Below are 18,640 nucleotides of genomic sequence, written 5' to 3'. Positions count from 1 at the left end.
GTCTGTTCATGTATGTGGCAGACATTAATTAGTTTGGTTTGCCTTACGGTAGTATATGGTATTACAGAATGCCATTTGGAAGTAGAAACGACTTAGGACTGGATTGAAAGGTCTGGGGATATTGTAAGAGCAGAGGGAAGATCCATTCTGGCGTAGTTGTTGAAATGTGCCTTGAAGTTGCTTGATCATTATACTTTGGCTTGGCAGAATTCCAGCTCTATTTTTTGATCATTTCAAAAGATAATATCAATGTTTATATTTTTAAGCATATTTTCTATTTTATCAATTTCAATTTTCACAGTTGTGCAAAATATTGGGTGTTAAGGCATTTGTTGTTTTTTGTATCTATTTCAGTGTTGCAGAAAATGATGGGTAGGTCAGCCAATAGTTATCTAATGACAGTAGATATGGAAATTCAAAAAGTGAAAGCTTTATAACCCTTAAAACAAAACTGTTCACATCACATCACATCACATCTACAAAGTAAATGTCCTTAAATCAAACTCTAATAGGTTCTCAAGCAGTATTTTTCTTACTTTGCCCAGCTGTACGTTTTGATGATTATCAATGGAAATGTTTTTTGGTGGGTTTGTGTGTGTACGGTGAAATTGACGTTTGCTGACACATGGATAAAAACCTAATCCCTTCTAAGCCTAATTATACTTTGTATTTGTCCCACCCTTTTGAGCCAAATATCACAAAGCTCAGAGCAAACAATTAAGTCCCACAATTTGTTCGGAGGTGAGAATTGTCACACACACACACACACTCACACTCACACACCTGACAAAGAGAAATTGAAACAAAGGTAGAATCATTTGTCTAAGATCACACACTGAGTTTACTTAGATTGTAAACAGCTTGGGGCAGGGACTGTCTTTTTATTCTGTGTTTGCACCATGCCTAAGCAATGGGTTTCTGGTCCCTGACTGCAGCTCCTAGGAGCTACCACGATACGAATCATAAATAATCAGTGGGGGAATTGGGCTGCCAGGTCTCACAGCTCTAGACCCTAGATCATGCTGCCCGTCAATTTGACTCTCACTGTTTTACATGGAGGCAAAATAAGCATTTAGCAGCATGGCGTTCTCTCTGGGGCTTGCATCCTGGCTAGAGAACATTTCCACCGCACTGGTTAGCGAGACCTTTCACGTGTAAGCATTCCTTGTCTGCTTTGCACTGAGTCTCGTCTATAGATTTCCCAGGATGCTGACGGGGGAAGGGAGGGTGCATGGGAAACCGGACATGGCATGTTATTGAATTGATAGGCTACTTTGTCCTGATGGGGGTTGGGGGGAGGGCGGGTTAGAAACAGAGCATCAATAAACGGCTTGAGTTGTGAATGGAGAGAGACGGATTAGGAGCCGGGTGAAAACGTGTCAGAGTGCAGAAAGAAAAATGAGCAGCTGGCTGAGCAAAATTGGTGTCTGGTGAAGGACTCGGGGCCTGGTGGAAGCACGACACCAGGGCCTGGTGACACTGATCGAGAAAGACTGATGAAGAACAGCTGGATCTGGTTGCAAACATCTGGGGAACCAGGGCTGGAGTGAGGGCGAAGTCTAATAACTACAGTGGCTCCAGAAGCTACTTCTCGGTGTTTTAGTTTGTGGCCTCGATAACTCGTCACCAGGAGCTTAATTAAAAGGTTGCAATTTATTTGTGTGCAGGCAGGATAGGAGCAGTCACCTCTTTGGTGAGAGGGGATGGAAGTGTAGCTTTCGATACTGGGCCTCCTACCCCCACAAATTTAGCTTAGGTGTAAAACTTTGGAACATTGAGGCCAAATACAGTTCCTTGGGCTAGTGCCTGAGAAACCTCGCGAGTGCGGTGGGATTGAGGAGGTGCAATTGACATGGGCCTGGGCAGTCCAGTCTGGTTCCGAAGCCCAGGCTGATCCAATTGCACCAAGTTGGTATAAACAAGAAGAGCTACTATTGGGAAGGGCATTTTCTCTGAGCATCTCCGGACTTCAGAATTCACTCCTTCCTCCTAGTCCAAAATAACCAAAGTCTGATCACCTCCAGGTCTTTTCATTTTTCTCAGGTTTTTAAAAATGGGGTAGGGTTGGGGGAAGTATCAGAAGGGTGGGGGAATTGTTGGAAAGGGAGATGACTTTCCGGGTTTTAAGTTGCCTGGCTCACTGGCATTTAAGTTATAATTCATTGTATAGCTGCACTTCACTGTACTTTTAAGCTATGTCAAGGGCTCCCAGGACATATATGGATAGGAGCCCTTTTGTAGCATTTGCATAAATCTAAATAAACAATCAGGGTAAGGATGGAAAAAATATGTTTGATTGTAAATCTGATTTTAGTGTGAATCTAGAGGATAATGTTTGTAACCTAAGGAATCTTTAAATTAATTTCTTGTCCCTTTTCCAGTGTTGCCAACACCTGCCGTTTTATTGAGTCTTACAAGAGTTGGTGGTTTTCTTAAAGCCCCAACTGTTGGAGTCAGGTGATGGGCTGAGGACTCAGCTTTTGTTCGCAAATAAAAGGAAATGCCTAGCAGAGAGAAATGTAACCCCTAACAGCTGCAACCGCAGAAGGCAAAGAAAGAGACACCCCCCCCCGCCCACGGTATTACTATGTAAATCTCATGATTTTTAAGACAATCTCATAATTTTGGCAGGCCCATCTCATGATTTTGGAAAGCCAGGCACAATTCTGCTTGTCAGTATAATTTATCACAAGTTATTGGGCCGGATGCAGGCATTACTGGGTGAAATTCTCTGGCCTGTATTACGCAAGAGATCAGATATGGGGCTCATGATGGACCCTTCTGGACTTGGTCGATGAATATCCAGGAACCGAAGGGAGCTCCCAACTAGCTCCCCAACAGGCCCTGCTCACTTGGCTCCTAAAATTCCTTTAATTTAAAATTCTATTTCAGAGGAAATCTTCCTGGTCCATTAGAAGTTAGACATAGAGCTTAAATATGATGGGAAGCATATTTAGATGTCATCAGCTTAAACACATATATCAACCTCATCAGTATGGAAGCCCGTCTTGGGGAGCTTTTTAAGATAACATCATCAGCTCTTGGAAATTATGAAGGAATATTAATTAGCCAGGCTCTGGGTCGTTTATCATAAAGAATAAATCAATAGCCTCGCCGTATAACATAAATCACTGTCGTGGGGGCAGTGAGTTCCGAGGATGGAATACTGTTTTATACAGCACCTTCTTAAAGGCTCAGAGTACTTTGCAGCGATATAAAGATCACTACAGCTGTTTAACAGCTGATAGCCCCACAACACAACAGTGTGTTGTTATTTAGATTTGAGACAGTAGCTAGAGGCCCCAATGGGGATCAGGGCTCCATTTTGCTAGGAGCTGTACAAACACACAGGTCATGTCTACACTACAAACTGGGGTCGCCAGTCCCTGCCCCAAAGAGCTTAGTTTAATAGACAGGTGTACAAAGGGTGGGATGGGAAACCGAGAATAGCCCAAGGTGTGTCACAGACAGCAGGTCAGTGGCAGAGCCAGGTTTAGAATGCGGTGTGACGAAGTGGGAATGTTCTTAATGTTTTCTCTGAATAATGGGTGGGTGCCTCAGTTTCCCCTATGCAGTTCTTAAGTATCCAGGTGGTGGGATAAGGGTGTGTGATTGTGGGAGAGCCCTAGGGGGTCAGTGTGATGGTGTCTGCAGAAAGAATGGCTGACACCCTGTCTCCTGGCAACTGATGGCTGGGGGTCCCTCCTCTGCAAAGGTGCCAACTGAAGGTGTTGGAGAACAAAGAGATCAGGTGGCCTCCTGGCCAGGGAAAGACACAGAGGAGAGGCGGGGCTGCAGAGTTTCAGTTTGGAGCTGGCTGGGGAAATGTGGGGAGGCTCAGATGGGGCTCTGGCCTCCCTGCCCCCCAGGACGGACCTGACTGAGATGTTCTGTTCTCTGTACCTACAAGCTCTGTTTTAGACCATGTTCCTGTTGACTAATAAACCTTCTGTTTTACTGGCTGGCTGAGAGTCACGTCTGACTGTGGAATTGGGGTGCAGAACCCACTGGCTTCCCCAGGAGCCCCGCCTGTATGGACTCGCTGTGGGAAGCGGACGGTGTGGACGGGGATGCTGAATGCGCCCAGGTCAGCCCCAGGAAAGTCAAAGTTGTGTAAGCTTCTTGCCCTGGGGAGAGGAGGTTTCCCCAGAGTCCTCCTGCCTGGCTTCGTATGGAGTAGTTCCAGAGCATCGCCCGGTGACTCCGTGACATTCGGGTCTCCCGATTTCTAGTCCAGTGCCTCTATCCACTAGGCCATGCTCCCTCTTCCTGAAGTGGCCCTCTCCCTCACTAACGTGGCTGAGGAATTTCAGAACGTGCTGCGACAGCTCGAGCTCGAATTTGACTAAGACGCTGCATGGAGCACCTTTGCGCTGCGGGGTGGAAGCCCTGGGATCTTCCCTGAACTCAGTTGCCCAGGTCCTTGGTTTGACATCACCCCCAGCAGCACAGCATCCCCTGCCCTGGTTTGCTGGGCATTTGTGTGTTACGAGCTAAGAGGGAAGCGTGCTTGTCTCCCTATTGAGGCGTCAGCGCTGCGTTCGGCAGCATCCTGAGGACGTGCTGTTCTGTCTCCTGTCTGCGGGCTGAGTTAGATCCGAGAAAGAAACTGCAGCATTCCCAACCATGTGGCTCTCCCTCTGATCCACTGCTGACTTGGCGGGTGCCAGGCAGTCTGTTACTTAACTAGACAATGATATGAACTCAAGGGAAAGCCTTCTCTTCCCATGCTCCATCATCCTCTCTCCAGAGGGTGTTGGTGGCAGACATACCTGCTGGAGCTACAATGGTATGATGCCACTACCAGTTGGCTTGGTGTATGGAACTTATCGGTCCCCATTACACAATCTTTAGTATATCTACTCTCACAACCCCCCTGCAAGGTAGGACATTGTACAGAGGGGGAACTGAGGCATCTGGAGCTCCAAGCTATGTTGCATGGCCTGGAGTGTAATTCAGGACTTCGCCCCAGACGTCAATGGGAGGTTTGCCCAAAGATCAAGGGCAGACTAGAGACTCCATAAAGTCCCTAAACTTCCATCTCCCATTTGTTCAGTGCTTTGCTCTCACATTCAGCACCACTTAATGGGACATCTGCTCCCCTTCAGGGCCAGTGTTGTTCCTGCCCTTTGTTTCTCTTCCTCTTCCCTGTCTGTGTGTCACTCCTTTCTTCCTCCTGCATTTCCTTCCCTATGGCCATCTTCCCTTCACCATTCCATCTGCTAAAATGAAGAGCAATGAAATAGTTAATGCTGACATTTTATGTGTCTTCATTAGACTTCAGTGTTAATGTTCCAATGGGATTAATGGGGGTTGGCCTGTTCACACCTCTCTGAGTTATTTTTCAGGCTGTCTGCAGACTCAGGCAGACGTCACTGCATTGGTTATGCTCCGTTCACATGTTCCAGGTTTACTTCCCAACCACAATGCCTAGAAACATACCTGTTAGGAGACAAACTGAGATTCTGTGTAATTTGAATATGCCACATGCATACATCAGCAGGGCTGGACACTTCATGCCAATGAGCTGAAAGGATCAGCACTGGAATAGTTAACAAGCTGACTTTTAAGTGATCTGATGAAGTGAGCTGTAGCTCACGAAAGCTTATGCTCAAATAAATTTGTTAGTCTCTAAGGTGCCATAAATCCTCCTTTTCTTTTTACCAATACAGACTAAGACGGCTGCTACTCTAAAACCATCAGACAATTGTTTCCAAGTTGATACCCCATTGAGATGAATGGGAGAAGTTCACACCTCTTCCACCTATACACCTAGGAACAAGGAACACAGGCCAGCCCTACAGAATAGGGAGGACTCTGTCCTGGAAAGCAAAGACTCTGAAAAGTATTTAAGGCTTGTGGTGGGCAAGCAACTTGACCTGAGCTGCCAGAATGATACTGTGGCCAAAAGAAGATGTGATCCTTGGCTGCATAAACAAAGGAGTGGTGAGTAGGCACAGGGAGGTGATTTTAATTCGTTGGTGAGACCCGATACTGGAATGCTGTTGTGGACATTTTGTAATGTCTGTACAGTTTGAGTTCTGTGTGGGATTATGAACTTTCTGTGTGTATCCTGACCAAAACGCAAACTTCATTTTGAATGTGCAGCCCTTTGCCTTCTCTGTCCTTTTATCCCCATGGTGGACTGAAGTCCCAAGGAGCAGTAATACAATACAGGATCATTAAATCAGGGTGGTCTGCTATTCAAATACAAACATCCTAGACAACAGGCTGGGTGTCACCCAGGAGAACAGGTTTGTTGGGGAGAAGTCACCCAATAGGGTCTGTGTTCACCTCTGAAGCTGCTCTGGGAGTCACCTGAGAGGACTGGGAGGTTGTAAGAAGGCAGGAGTTGCTCTGCTTGGTGTCTTTGGCCATTTTCATCAGCCCAAGGAGAGGGGAGCTGCAGCAGGAGCCTGATAAGTCAAGAGGGAACCCTATCCGAACTCAGCCCGTCCCCCAGGGACTTCCCAGGGAAGGGTGAGCTAGCGAGGGGCGTTGCGTTATGGGTGTGTGTTGTTTTCTAAATGATCTGTACTCTCTGCCCTTTGCTCTTTACTTAAAAGAGAGAATGGTGCTTTAGAATCCTGTGCAAAGTCTCTGTGCGTCCGTGTGCACCTGGTATGTGCTACACCGATCGTATGCCCATCGAAGATTTAACCCGTGGACTCAAAAATGCATGCAGGGCTGAGTTCTGGGTGTGGGTGTGTTGAAGCTATGGGGTAGTTTGGGGACCAGTTCTGGTCCTGGGGTGAGGCAGTTGGTCTGTGGAGATCTCAGCTCTCAGCAGGGAGATCTGCACCCCAAGAGTGTGCCTAGAGCCCTCAAACTAGGGACAGTGCATGGGAGGTTCAGTCTGGCACATGCCCAAGAGGTCAACTAGCTCTGCGACAGGGGCACCCAGTTCTGGTGTCCCCACTTTCAAAAAGATATTGAAAAAGATGCAGAAAAGAGCCAGAAAAATTATGTTAAGGGCTGGAAAAAAATACCTCCGAGTGAGACTTAAAGAGTTCAATCTGTTTAGCTTATCAACAAGAAGATGGAGAGGTGACTTGATTACGGTGGATAAGTCCCTTTGCAGAGGGGAATTAGCAGGAACTAAGGTGCTCTGTAATCTAGTGGAGAAAGGCAGAACAAGACCCAGTGGCTGGAAGCTGAAGCCAGGCAAATTCCAGTTAGAAAACCGGGAAGTGAAGTGGTGAAGTGGTGGGTTCCCTGTCGCTTGATGTCTTCAGATGCAGCCTGGATGCCTTTCTGAAAGACGGGTTTCAGCCAGACACAAGTGAGTGGGCTCAGTACGGAGGGAAATGGAGCCAATGTGCTATACAGGTGGTCAGTCAGGTGATTTAATGGCCGCTTCTGGCCTTGAACTCTATGAATCACTTTCTGCTTGGAAAACTCTCTCGGGTCCGGTCATTTACTTCCCCTCACCTCACCCCAGGAAAGGTTAGACCAGGGATCTCAAACTCAAATTACCAGGAGGGCCACATGAAGCCCGAGGTCTGCATCACTGACACTGTTCCCCCCTGCACCTGGCCCCGCCCCCACTCCACCCCTTCCATGAGGCCCCGCCCCTGCCCTGCCTCTTCCCCCCTTCCAACCCCTTCTCCAAAGTCCCCACCCCAACTCTGCCCCCTCCCTGCCCCTATTCCAACCCCTTCCCCAAATCCCCACCCCGCCCTGCCTCTTCTCCGCCTCCTCCCCTGAGCACGCGGCTCCCCACTCCTCCCCCCTCCCTCCTGGAAAGCGCTAAATGCCACCAAACAGCTGTTTGGTGGCGGGAAGTGCCTGGAGGTAGGTAGAGGAGCGGGGATGCGGTGCGCTGTGGGGCGGGAGAGGAGCTTGGCGGCTGCAGGAAATAACTGGGGGGGTTGGTGGGGGGCGCGGGGAAATTGGCGGGCCGCAGCAAATAGCTCTGCGGGCCGTGTGTTTGAGACCCCTGGGTTAGACTCTGGTTCATAGTTCTGCTGGGTGGGGTGAGTTCTAAAGCTGCCCAATTAATCCACAGGGCTCTGCTTATAACCAGTCCTTGACTCCTCTCTGCAGCAAATCATGGAAAATAAAGCCCCATGCGAGGTTAACGGTACTGGTCTCGGCATCATAACAGTGCAGGAACTCCCCCGCTGCTCTAGGTATCAGTCGCTCCACCTGCCTGTGGTATTCGCACCCCCTGATAGCCAAGGGGAAAGGAAAGGCAGCTATGTTCTGCCGAGCGTCTCTGCACTGGGCAGGTGGAGCGAGGTTCTGGGGAGAAGGGAATGCTGTAATAAGCGAGGATTGCCCGGCTCCTGATCCAAAGACCATTATGCAACTGACATCAGCAGATACGCTCAGTTGCTCACGAAGCGCTGTCCAGAGGGAATGTCTGGGCAACTTTTAGTTTGACTGTCAGCTTGATTTATGTTGCAATTTGCATCGCTTTGCATAATGTACCCATAATGGACTTAGCACTCTAGTTTGTTGTTTTAACACCGTAAAAAAAAAAAAAAAAAAGAAGAAAGGGCCCAAACCTCGAAGGCCTGGTTTTCAAATAGAACTGAGCCAGGTTGCTGACGGAGCCCAGAGATGGATGGATCACGGGGAGGAATTTTATCCCTTCTTGCATTGGGTGGGTGCATGGTGGGGTTCCTGTGTGGAAGCATTGGGCTATACATTACTCATTGCAATCGCTTTTTCTGCCTCAAGCCTCCATCTCTCCTTATACTGTCTGCTGTTAGACGCCACGTTGCGGGCCGGTGCTTTGATCTGGTCAATCCTAGGTCCCCTCCTTATTAGTTATTTCTAGTGCCTAGAAGACCCGACAGAGATCAGAGCCTCCTCGTGCTTGGTGCTGCGTGAACACGGAGGAAGAGACAGGCCCTGCCCCAATGCCGTCTGAATAGACGAGACAGACATGGGGTGCAGGCAAGAGAGCGGATTGTTGTCCCCCATTCTACAGCTGGAGAACTGAGGCTGAGAGAGATTAAGTGATGTGGCCAAGGCCAGATTTGGAGCCTGTAGCAGAGCTGAGAATGGGACCCAGGTCCCCTGAGTCTCAGCGCAGAGCCCCATCCTGTCCCCTGTGGAGGTGTAGAGGTCAGTGGGACAAGCCCAAGAGAAGCAGCAGAAAGCAATGGGGATTCTTAGCATTCCTAAGGGAGCCAGGACCACAAGCAGCAGCTAGAGCAGAGCGGGGTGGGCCATGAAGCCACGGCTTCTCTATCTCCTTTCATCCAGGCATCTCCAAGCCCTTGGCAAGTATTCAAACCCCTTGACCTCTCTTGGGGGCTCAACAGCCCTGAGATGCATGGACTAACCTCATCCTCCAAGCTCAACAAGGATCTACAAGCTCTTATGGTCCCCAGATTTCCACCCCTTTCCCTTCTCTGTGCAGATGACAGCACCGCTCACCCCAATAACCTCAGCCTCCTGAGCCCTGCTCCTTGGAGAAGCTGGGCTCGGCTACCCAGCAACACTAGCTCCCACTTGCCGGGACAGCAGCGATCACATCGGCATCACAGGCTCCCAGGCCCTGCCCCATCCCTGCTGAAGGGGAATTGCCATTAGCTGCAGCAGTTTTGGGGCTTTCAGCAGCTTTGCAGATGGAATGTCTGGGACATGCACCCTCCAGATCCCTGACCAGGAGTTTGGAACAACCAAAGAAAATCCTGCCCCACTCCCCGCAAGGAATCCCTCTCGGGTTTTCTGCTGATCCCAGTTTGTGCTGGCAGAGGACTTCGGGAGGTTAGTCTCTGCTATGTGGATACCCATGCAGCTTAACACAGAGCAGGTTAAGGGGTGGCTCGATCAGTTTGTAAGTGCCTACGTGGGGGACAAATATTTAATACCGGGCTCTTCAAGCTAGCACAGAAAGGTAGAACACAATCCCCTTGTAGGGACAGGGAACCTACAGGACAAGACCTGGATCCATGCAGACTGGAAATAAGGTGTGAATATTTAACAGTGAATGTAATTAACCACTGGCGCAATGTACCAAGGGTCGTGGTGGATTCTCCATCGCTGGCCATTTTTAAATCAAGCTGGGATGTTTTTCCGAGAGAACTGCTCTAGGAGTTTATATAGCCTGTTGTATATGGGAGTCAGACTAGATGATCACAGTGGTCCCTGCTGGCCTTGTAATCTATGAATTCTGACCTGCAGCCTCCCTGTTATCCCAGTGCCGGGCTCCTCCCCCATTCACAGCTCTGCCAATGTCCCTCAGCCCTGACCTGCAGCCCCCCCTGCTATTACAGCACTGGCTCCCCTTCCCCCAGCAATGCCAATGCACTTCAATCCCAGCCCCTCCTCCCCCAATTCCAGCCCTGGCCTCCCCCACTGCTCTGCCACTGCCCCTCAGCTTGCCCTACAGCTCCCCTGCGGTTCCAGACTTGGGACCCCAGCACCCCTGAGCTATGACAATATAGCTTGGTGCTGCCCTGTAGCCCCCCCGGCATTTCAGTCTCATCAGAGCAAATGCTGCCTATTGTGCCAAGCTACTCATTGATGTTGCGGTCTGAGTAAATGTCCCAAGGGAGTTAGATCTGGTTAAGCACATCTCTGAGGTGTGGCTGTGAAACGGAATGGCCCCGGGTCACCACCGCATCGACTCGGCATTCAGTAGAGCATGTATCTGCTCTGAACTTGGCCCAGACTCCAGAGGCTGATAGGTTAGCATCTACCCCGTCTCAATGCCAGCCAGACCCCCCCACAGCCAGAGAGAGATGGCACCTGTGGGTGGGTCTCAAGTCCTTGGATCACATGCGATGGCTGCAGAGTTTGGTCAAATCCTGGAGAATAAGTGACGTTTACATGTGAGATTTAAGAGGCCTCTTTCGAGTCTCTGTAAGATCCAAAGCAGCGTACAGGGAAGGGCTGGGTGGCATTATCTAGAATTGTTGCTATGCATCCAAACCGACATTAAAAGAACATTAGTCAGGTTGCAAAGCCGAGCACTCGAAAGCTTGGAAATGCCCGAATTAAGGTGGCCTGGGTAACCTTAATTCTGCCCCCTCGTGCACGTGCATTATGACGCAGTCGTTAATTGCACGATCACACCGTGTTTTCCACAGGACCTCTGCTTCATTCAGTGCCCAGGATGGCCAGTGCTCCCTTAATGAGCAGCTATTCAATATTTGGGCTTCTCCCCATGCAACGTGTGTGGCCCCAGCCTCATCACGTACTGTTCAACCCTTGCTCCCCTGAGTGCGCCACTGCCACTCAGCTTCACCCCCCTCCCTCCCAGGCTTGCCGCACGCAAAACAGCTGTTTCGCGTGGCAGGCCTGAGAGGGAGGGGGGAGAAGCCGAGTGGCGGCGCGCTCGGGGGAGGTGGCGGGGGTGGAGCGGAGGTGAGCTGGGGCGGGGAGCGGTTCCTCTACCCCCCCCCCGTTACTTCCTGCGCTGCCCCCCACCCTCGCTCACCTCCGCTCCTCCTGCTCCCCTGAACGCGCTGCCTCTCCCTCGCCTGAGAGGGAGTGGGGAGAAGCTGAGCGCGGCGTGTTCAGGGGAGCAGGTGGAGCGGAGGTGAGCTAGGGCGGGGAGTTCTGGTGGGGCAGGAGCTGCAGGAAGCAATGGGGGCAGGGAATGTGGCACGCCTGGAGGAGGAGGCGGGGCCGGGTGTTGGGAAGGGGCTGAGTCGGGGCAGAGCCTGGGGTGGGGGGGCACAAAAAAAAGCAGGGGCGGCCAAAAATGTTTTTTCTTGGGGTGGCAAAAACCCTAGAGCCAGCCCTGATTGTAGAATCACAGGACTGGAAGGGACCTCGCATCTAGTCCAGTCCCCTGCACTCATGGCGGGACTCAGTATTATCTAGACCAGCCCTGACAAGTGTTTGTCCAACCTGCTCTTAAAAATCCCCAATGATGGAGAGTCCACAACCTCCCTAGGCAATTTATTGCAGTGCTTCACCACCCTGACAGTTAGGAAGTTTTTCCTAGTGTCCAACCTAAACCACCCTTGCTGCAATTTAAGCCCATTGCTTCTTGTCCTAGCCTCAGCGGTTAAGAAAAAAAGTTTTTCTTCCTCCTCCTTGTAACAACCTTTTACATACTTGAAAACTGTTATCATGTCCCCTCTCAGTCTTCTCTTCTCCAGACTAAACAAACCCAGTTTTTTCAATCTTCCCTCACAGGTCATGTTTTCTAGACCTTTCATCGTTTTTGTTGCTCTTTTCTGGACTTTCTCCAATTTGTCCACATCTTTCCTGAAATGTGGTGCCCAGAAGTGGACACAATACTCCAGCTGAGGCCTAATCAGCGTGGAGTAGAGAAGAAGAATTACTTCTTGTGTCTTGCTTACAACACTCCTGCTAATACAGTCCAGAAGGATGTTCACTTTTTTTGCAACAGCGTTACACTGTTGACTCATATTTAGCTTGTGATCCACTATGACCCCCAGATCCCTTTCCGCAGCACTCCTTCTTAGGCAGTCATTTCCCATTTTGTATGTGTGCAACTGATTGATCCTTCCTAAGTAGAGTACTTTGCATTTGTCCTTATTGAATTTCATCCTATTTACTTCAGACCATTTCTCCAGTTTGTCCAGATCATTTTGAATTTTAATCTTATCCTCCAAAGCACTTGCACCCCTCCCAGATTGGTATAGTCCGCAAACTTTATATGTGTACTCTGAATGCCATTATCTAAATAATTGATGAAGATATTGAACAGAACTGGACCCAGAACCGATCCCTGTGGGACTCCACTCATTATGCCCTTCCAGCATGATTGTGATCCACTGATAACTCTCTGGGAACGGTTTTCCAACCAGTTCTGCACCCACCTGACAGTACCTCTATCAAGGTTGTATTTCCCTGGTTTGTTTATGAGAAGGTCATGTGAGACAACATCAGAAGCTTTACTAAAGTCAAGATATACAACGTGTACCGCTTGCCCCCATCCACAAGGCTTGTTACCCTGTCAAAGAAAGCTATCACGTTGGTTTGACACAATTTGTTTTTGACAAATCCATGCTGACTGTTACTTATCACATTATTATCTTCTAGATGTTTACAAATTGATTGAAATACTGAAATTGTGGAGGGCCAGGTGTAGAGAGGAACGTTAAGTGGAGTCATCAAAACTCTTGGTGGGGGAAGTGGGATTGAATAATTTGTTTGCCTAGCTCCACTCCTTGGCTTTGGTGGATGTTGGGTTTGGTGCACATTCGGAATGGTCCAGGAGCACAATCAAACCCCATCCCCGGGCTCCCTCGTCCCTGGGTTGCAGCACTTGGAAGTGCCATTCTCCAGAGGCTGAACTCTGCTGCGTCAGGGCGATTTACGTTTGAGCTCTGAGCTCATGTTCAAAAGCTCTGCTGCTGTGGTGGCTCATGCCAGAAAGTGCTGCTCACTGGGTCATTGTTCCTGTGCCCGAGCCCTTCGGCCGTGCCCCTGCCTTTGATCCAGTTCCCTCTGTCTGATCAGATCCTGCTCAGCACATTCCAGCCTCAGTTTCCAGATTTTCCACACGGCCAAGTGGGGGGAGGGGACGACTTGACTGTCAAGGCTCTGGGGAAAGACACTCATTTAAAGGGCCAGCACCTCCTTTCTTTAGAGCAACCCCCTGAACAAACGGAGCTCAGTCGAACAAAAGCTTCCTTTGTTTGACGTAGAACATGATGTGGAGGGATATTTTGGAGGGTGGGAGAGGAGGCCAGTCAACTTCCCGTGAAGATCTGAGCCCAGGGAAAGTGGGGTGGGCGAGCTGCAAGCACGCCAAGATTTTGAGGCGTGAACACGATTTGAAAAATAAATCTCCAGGCACAAACTCAGTTGAACCCTTTAGTGCTGGAGCTGCTGGGAGACGGGTCCCCCAGTGAGGGAGCATTGTCTCCACTGGGACCCGGAGCCAGCTGCTCCAGACCAAGGAAAGCGCACAGAGAAGCCAGACACTGATTTTATCCCCGCCCCGCCCCCCTGTCCTCCTTTTTCTTTTTCATTCCATTTTTTTGCATCTCTCCTCCCCCGGCTACTTCCTTTGCTACATCTGGGCCAGGAGGTGAAGGGCCTTGTTGCCGTAGGAACAGAGATGAAGGACACACTTCAAACAAAACCAACACAAACCGGCTTTGTCTGATTCTGGCCCGAGGCTTTTCTGCTCTGGGACCCAAGGATTTAGGGGTTTGCTCCCCACCGCCTCAGCAGCTGCCCAGTGGCTGCATGCTGGCCAGGGGCTTTAGGTGCTTTTACCGTTGCTCCAGGGACTCAGTGGGGCTCATAAATACACCAGTCGAGGAAAGGCAGGACAAAGCAACAAATCCAGAGGGTCCTCGCACTGCCTGGCCCAGCCCTGTACAACCAGCAAGGGCTGGGCCTGTGGTGACCTGCTCCTCCAGGGAGTAGACTAAGAAGCTGGGGTACTTCGAGTGGAGCCCAAGGCGTGGGGTGCCCTGTCCAAACTTCCTGGGTCCCCTTCCCCTCACTCCGTTGGGCAGGCAGCGTGGCCTAGTGGTCAGAGCAAAGGGGGCTCCTGGGCCGTTTGACCTGGGCTCAGTTCCGGATGCTGCTAATGTCTTGCTGCAGGGCTAGAGGAAAGGAATGGAGGTACCAGTGGGTTTAATTCTCCCTTTATGCAGCTCCCAGCCTGCCTCTTTCGTAAGGTGGCGGATCACTGGGGGTGAGGGGGAGCTGAAATTAATACGCAGCAGGTTTAAAACAAACAAAAGGAAGTATTTCTTCACACACCTCACAGTCAACCTGTGGAACTCCTTGCCAGAGGATGTCGTGAAGGCCAAGACTATAATAGGGTTCGAAAAAGAACTAGATAAGTTCATGGAGGATAGGTCCATCAATGGCTATTAGCCAGGATGGGCCGAGATGGTGTCCCTAGCCTCTGTTTGCCAGAAGCTGGGAATGAGCGTCAGAGAATGGATCTCTTGATGATTCCCTGTTCTGTTCATTCCCTCTCGGGCACCTGGTATCCGCCACTGTCGGCAGACAGGATACTGGGCTGGATGGACCTTTGGTCTGATCCGTTATGGCCGTTCTTATGGTCTCCTGGCTGGCCAAGCCCACCTGGGCCAAGTAACACTGGGACCTGCTGCGCCTGGCATGTGGGGGGGGGGGACGACAGACACACGAGGAGAGTCCCCCAGGGAGATGGAGAAACCCAGTGGAGAGAGGCCTCCGTCTCGCTCCTTTGCAGCATGGGGGGATGGTTCCCCAGGCCGCCCGCCCCCCATCCCTCCTCTGCTCAACACCATGCGCTGCCAATGCCCTCTGCCAATACCTTCCGATCCTGACTGCAGTCCCAGCCTCCCCCGCACGGTGTCTGTGAAAGCACACCCATGCACAGTGTCCATGTACGCGTGCACACACAACACACCCCCCCCCCTGTTGTGTACTTGGGTAGTCTTGGGTCTCAGCAGCTCAGCTGAGACCCTGCCAGCTCTGCAATGGTTAGTGCTGTGGCCCGGTGGGGACTAGGAGATTTACACTCCCTTTCACATTGGAAGTAGTGAGTAGGCGGGCGGGGGCTCGCAGACCGTCTCGCCGAGCCCGGGGCTGCAGGGCGCGGGGCCTCGCAGACCGTCTCGCCGAGCCCGGGGCTGCAGGGCGCGGGGCCTCGCAGACCGTCTCGCCGAGCCCGGGGCTGCAGGGCGCGGGGCCTCGCAGACCGTCTCGCCGAGCCCGGGGCGTGGGGCGGGGCCTCGCAGACCGTCTCGCCGGGCGTGGGGCGGGGGCTCGCAGACCGTCTCGCCGAGCCCGGGGCGTGGGGCGGGGCCTCGCAGACCGTCTCGCCGAGCCCGGGGCGTGGGGCGGGGGCTCGCAGACCGTCTCGCCGAGCCCGGGGCGTGGGGCGGGGCCTCGCAGACCGTCTCGCCGAGCCCGGGGCTGCAGGGCGCGGGGCCTCGCAGACCGTCTCGCCGAGCCCGGGGCTGCAGGGCGCGGGGCCTCGCAGACCGTCTCGCCGAGCCCGGGGTTGCAGGGGGCGGGGCCTCGCAGACCGTCTCGCCGAGCCCGGGGCTGCAGGGGGCGGGGCCTCGCAGACCGTCTCGCCGAGCCCGGGGCTGCAGGGCGCGGGGCCTCGCAGACCGTCTCGCCGAGCCCGGGGCGTGGGGCGGGGCCTCGCAGACCGTCTCGCCGAGCCCGGGGCGTGGGGCGGGGACTCGCAGACCGTCTCGCCGAGCCCGGGGCGTGGGGCGGGGCCTCGCAGACCGTCTCGCCGAGCCCGGGGCTGCAGGGCGCGGGGCCTCGCAGACCGTCTCGCCGAGCCCGGGGCTGCAGGGCGCGGGGCCTCGCAGACCGTCTCGCCGAGCCCGGGGCTGCAGGGCGCGGGGGCCTCGCAGACCGTCTCGCCGAGCCCGGGGCTGCAGGGCACGGGGGCTCGCAGACCGTCTCGCCGAGCCCGGGGCGTGGGGCGGGGGCTCGCAGACCGTCTCGCCGAGCCCGGGCTGCAGGGCGCGGGGCCTCGCAGACCGTCTCGCCGAGCCCGGGGCGTGGGGCGGGGGCTCGCAGACCGTCTCGCCGAGCCCGGGGCTGCAGGGCGCGGGGGCTCGCAGACCGTCTCGCCGAGCCCGGGGCGTGGGGCGGGGGCTCGCAGACCGTCTCGCCGAGCCCGGGGCGTGGGGCGGGGGCTCGCAGACCGTCTCGCCGAGCCCGGGGCTGCAGGGTGTGGGGGCTCGCAGACCGTCTCGCCGAGCCCGGGGCGTGGGGCGGGGACTCGGCTCCCGAGGGTATGGCACAACTCGTTCAGCAGATACGGACGCTGTGGCAATGTTCGAACTGTTTTGCTGTGACTAGATTTAAAAAGAAGGTTTGTTAGAGGAGGAGCCAGCCAAGGACAGCGCAGCTGGTAGCTCTGAGCATCGGGGCCTCCCCCGTTTGCTGCTTCTGTGGTCACAGCTGACCCCTGCAGTAGGAAACCATTCAACCCAGCCCTGCGGCATGGGCCCCTGGCAAATGCCAGCCAGGGCTTTGTCCAGTGGCTGATGGGACCAGCAAGGGGCTCTGGATGCCCGTAGACCTTTAGGGCACACGTTCAAAGCCAGCCCACCAGGAGGCTGATCCAAAGCCCCTGGAGAGAGGCCCATTGACTTTCATGGGCTTTGGATGAGGCCCCAAAGCCCTTCTCCCCAGGAGAGAAAGGCAGGGCTTGTGGTTAATGTCCAGACCCGGGTTCCACTTCTGACCTTGAGCAAGTTGCTTTGGTTCTGTGTCTCACCATCCCAGGCTATAAAATGAGCCTTAGCCGGGCCGCCCTCCAATAACGGACCAGCGCCTTGCCCAGCCTGGACCCGCCCTCCAATAACGGACCAGTGCTGCGCCCAGCCCGGGGCCTCCCTCCAATAACGGACCAGCGCTGCGCCCAGCCCGGGGCCTCCCTCCAATAATGGACCAGCGCTGCACCCAGCCTGGGCCTTAGCCGGGGCCGCCCTCCAATAACGGACCAGCGCTGCGCCCAGCCCGGGCCTTAGCCGGGGCCGCCCTCCAATAACGGACCAGCGCCGCGCCCAGCCCTGGCCTTAGCCGGGGCCGTCCTCCAATAACGGACCAGCGCCGCGCCCAGCCCTGGGCCTCCCTCCAATAACGGAGCAGCGCTGTGCCCAGCCCTGGGCCTCCCTCCAATAACGGACCAGCGCTGTGCCCAGCCCGGGGCCTCCCTCCAATAACGGACCAGCGCCGCGCCCAGCCCGGGCCTTAGCCGGGGCCGCCCTCCAATAACAGACCAGCGCCGCGCCCAGCCCGGGCCTTAGCCGGGGCCGCCCTCCAATAACGGACCAGTGCCACGCCCAGCCCGGGCCCTCCCTCCAATAACGGACCAGCGCTGTTCCCAGCCCTGGGTCTCCCTCCAATAACGGACCAGCGCTGTGCCCAGCCCGGGGCCTCCCTCCAATAACGGACCAGCGCCGCGCCCAGCCCAGGCCTTAGCCGGGGCCGCCCTCCAATAACGGACCAGTGCCACGCCCAGCCCGGGCCTTAGCCGGGCCGCCCTCCAATAACAGACCAGAGCCGCGCCCAGCCTGGGCCTTAGCCGGGGCCTCCCTCCAATAACGGACCAGTGCTGCGCCCAGCCCGGGCCTTAGCCGGGGCCTCCCTCCAATAACGGACCAGCACTGTGCCCAGCCCGGGGCCTCCCTCCAATAACGGACCAGTGCTGCGCCCACCCCGGGCCTTAGCCAGGCCGCCCTCCAATAACGGACCAGCGCTGCACACAGCCCGGGCCTTAGCCGGGGCCGCCCTCCCATAACGGACCAGCGCTGTGCCCAGCCCTGGGCCTCCCTCCAATAACGGACCAGCGCTGTGCCCACCCCGGGCCTTAGCCAGGGCCTCCCTCCAATAACGGACCAGAGCTGCACCGAGCCCGGCCCTTAGCCAGGGCCGCCCTCCAATAACGAACCAGCGCTGCGCCCAGGCCGGGCCTTAGCCGGGGCCGCCCTCCAATAACGGACCAGCGCTGTGCCCAGCCCTGGGCCTCCCTCCAATAACGGACCAGCGCTGTGCCCAGCCCGGGGCCTCCCTCCAATAACGGACCAGCGCTGCACCCAGCCTGGGCCTTAGCCGGGGCCGCCCTCCAATAACGGACCAGCGCTGCACCCAGCCTGGGCCTTAGCCAGGGCCGCCCTCCAATAACGGACCAGCGCTGCGCCCAGCCTGGGCCTTAGCCGGGGCCGCCCTCCAATAACGGACCAGCGCTGTGCCCAGCCCTGGGCCTCCCTCCAATAAC

Source organism: Eretmochelys imbricata, chromosome 7 (assembly GCF_965152235.1).
Source record: "Eretmochelys imbricata isolate rEreImb1 chromosome 7, rEreImb1.hap1, whole genome shotgun sequence".
Lineage (NCBI taxonomy): Eukaryota > Metazoa > Chordata > Testudines > Cheloniidae > Eretmochelys > Eretmochelys imbricata.
The sequence above is the reverse complement of the archived record's forward strand: the minus strand, read 5'-3'. Positions refer to the sequence as shown.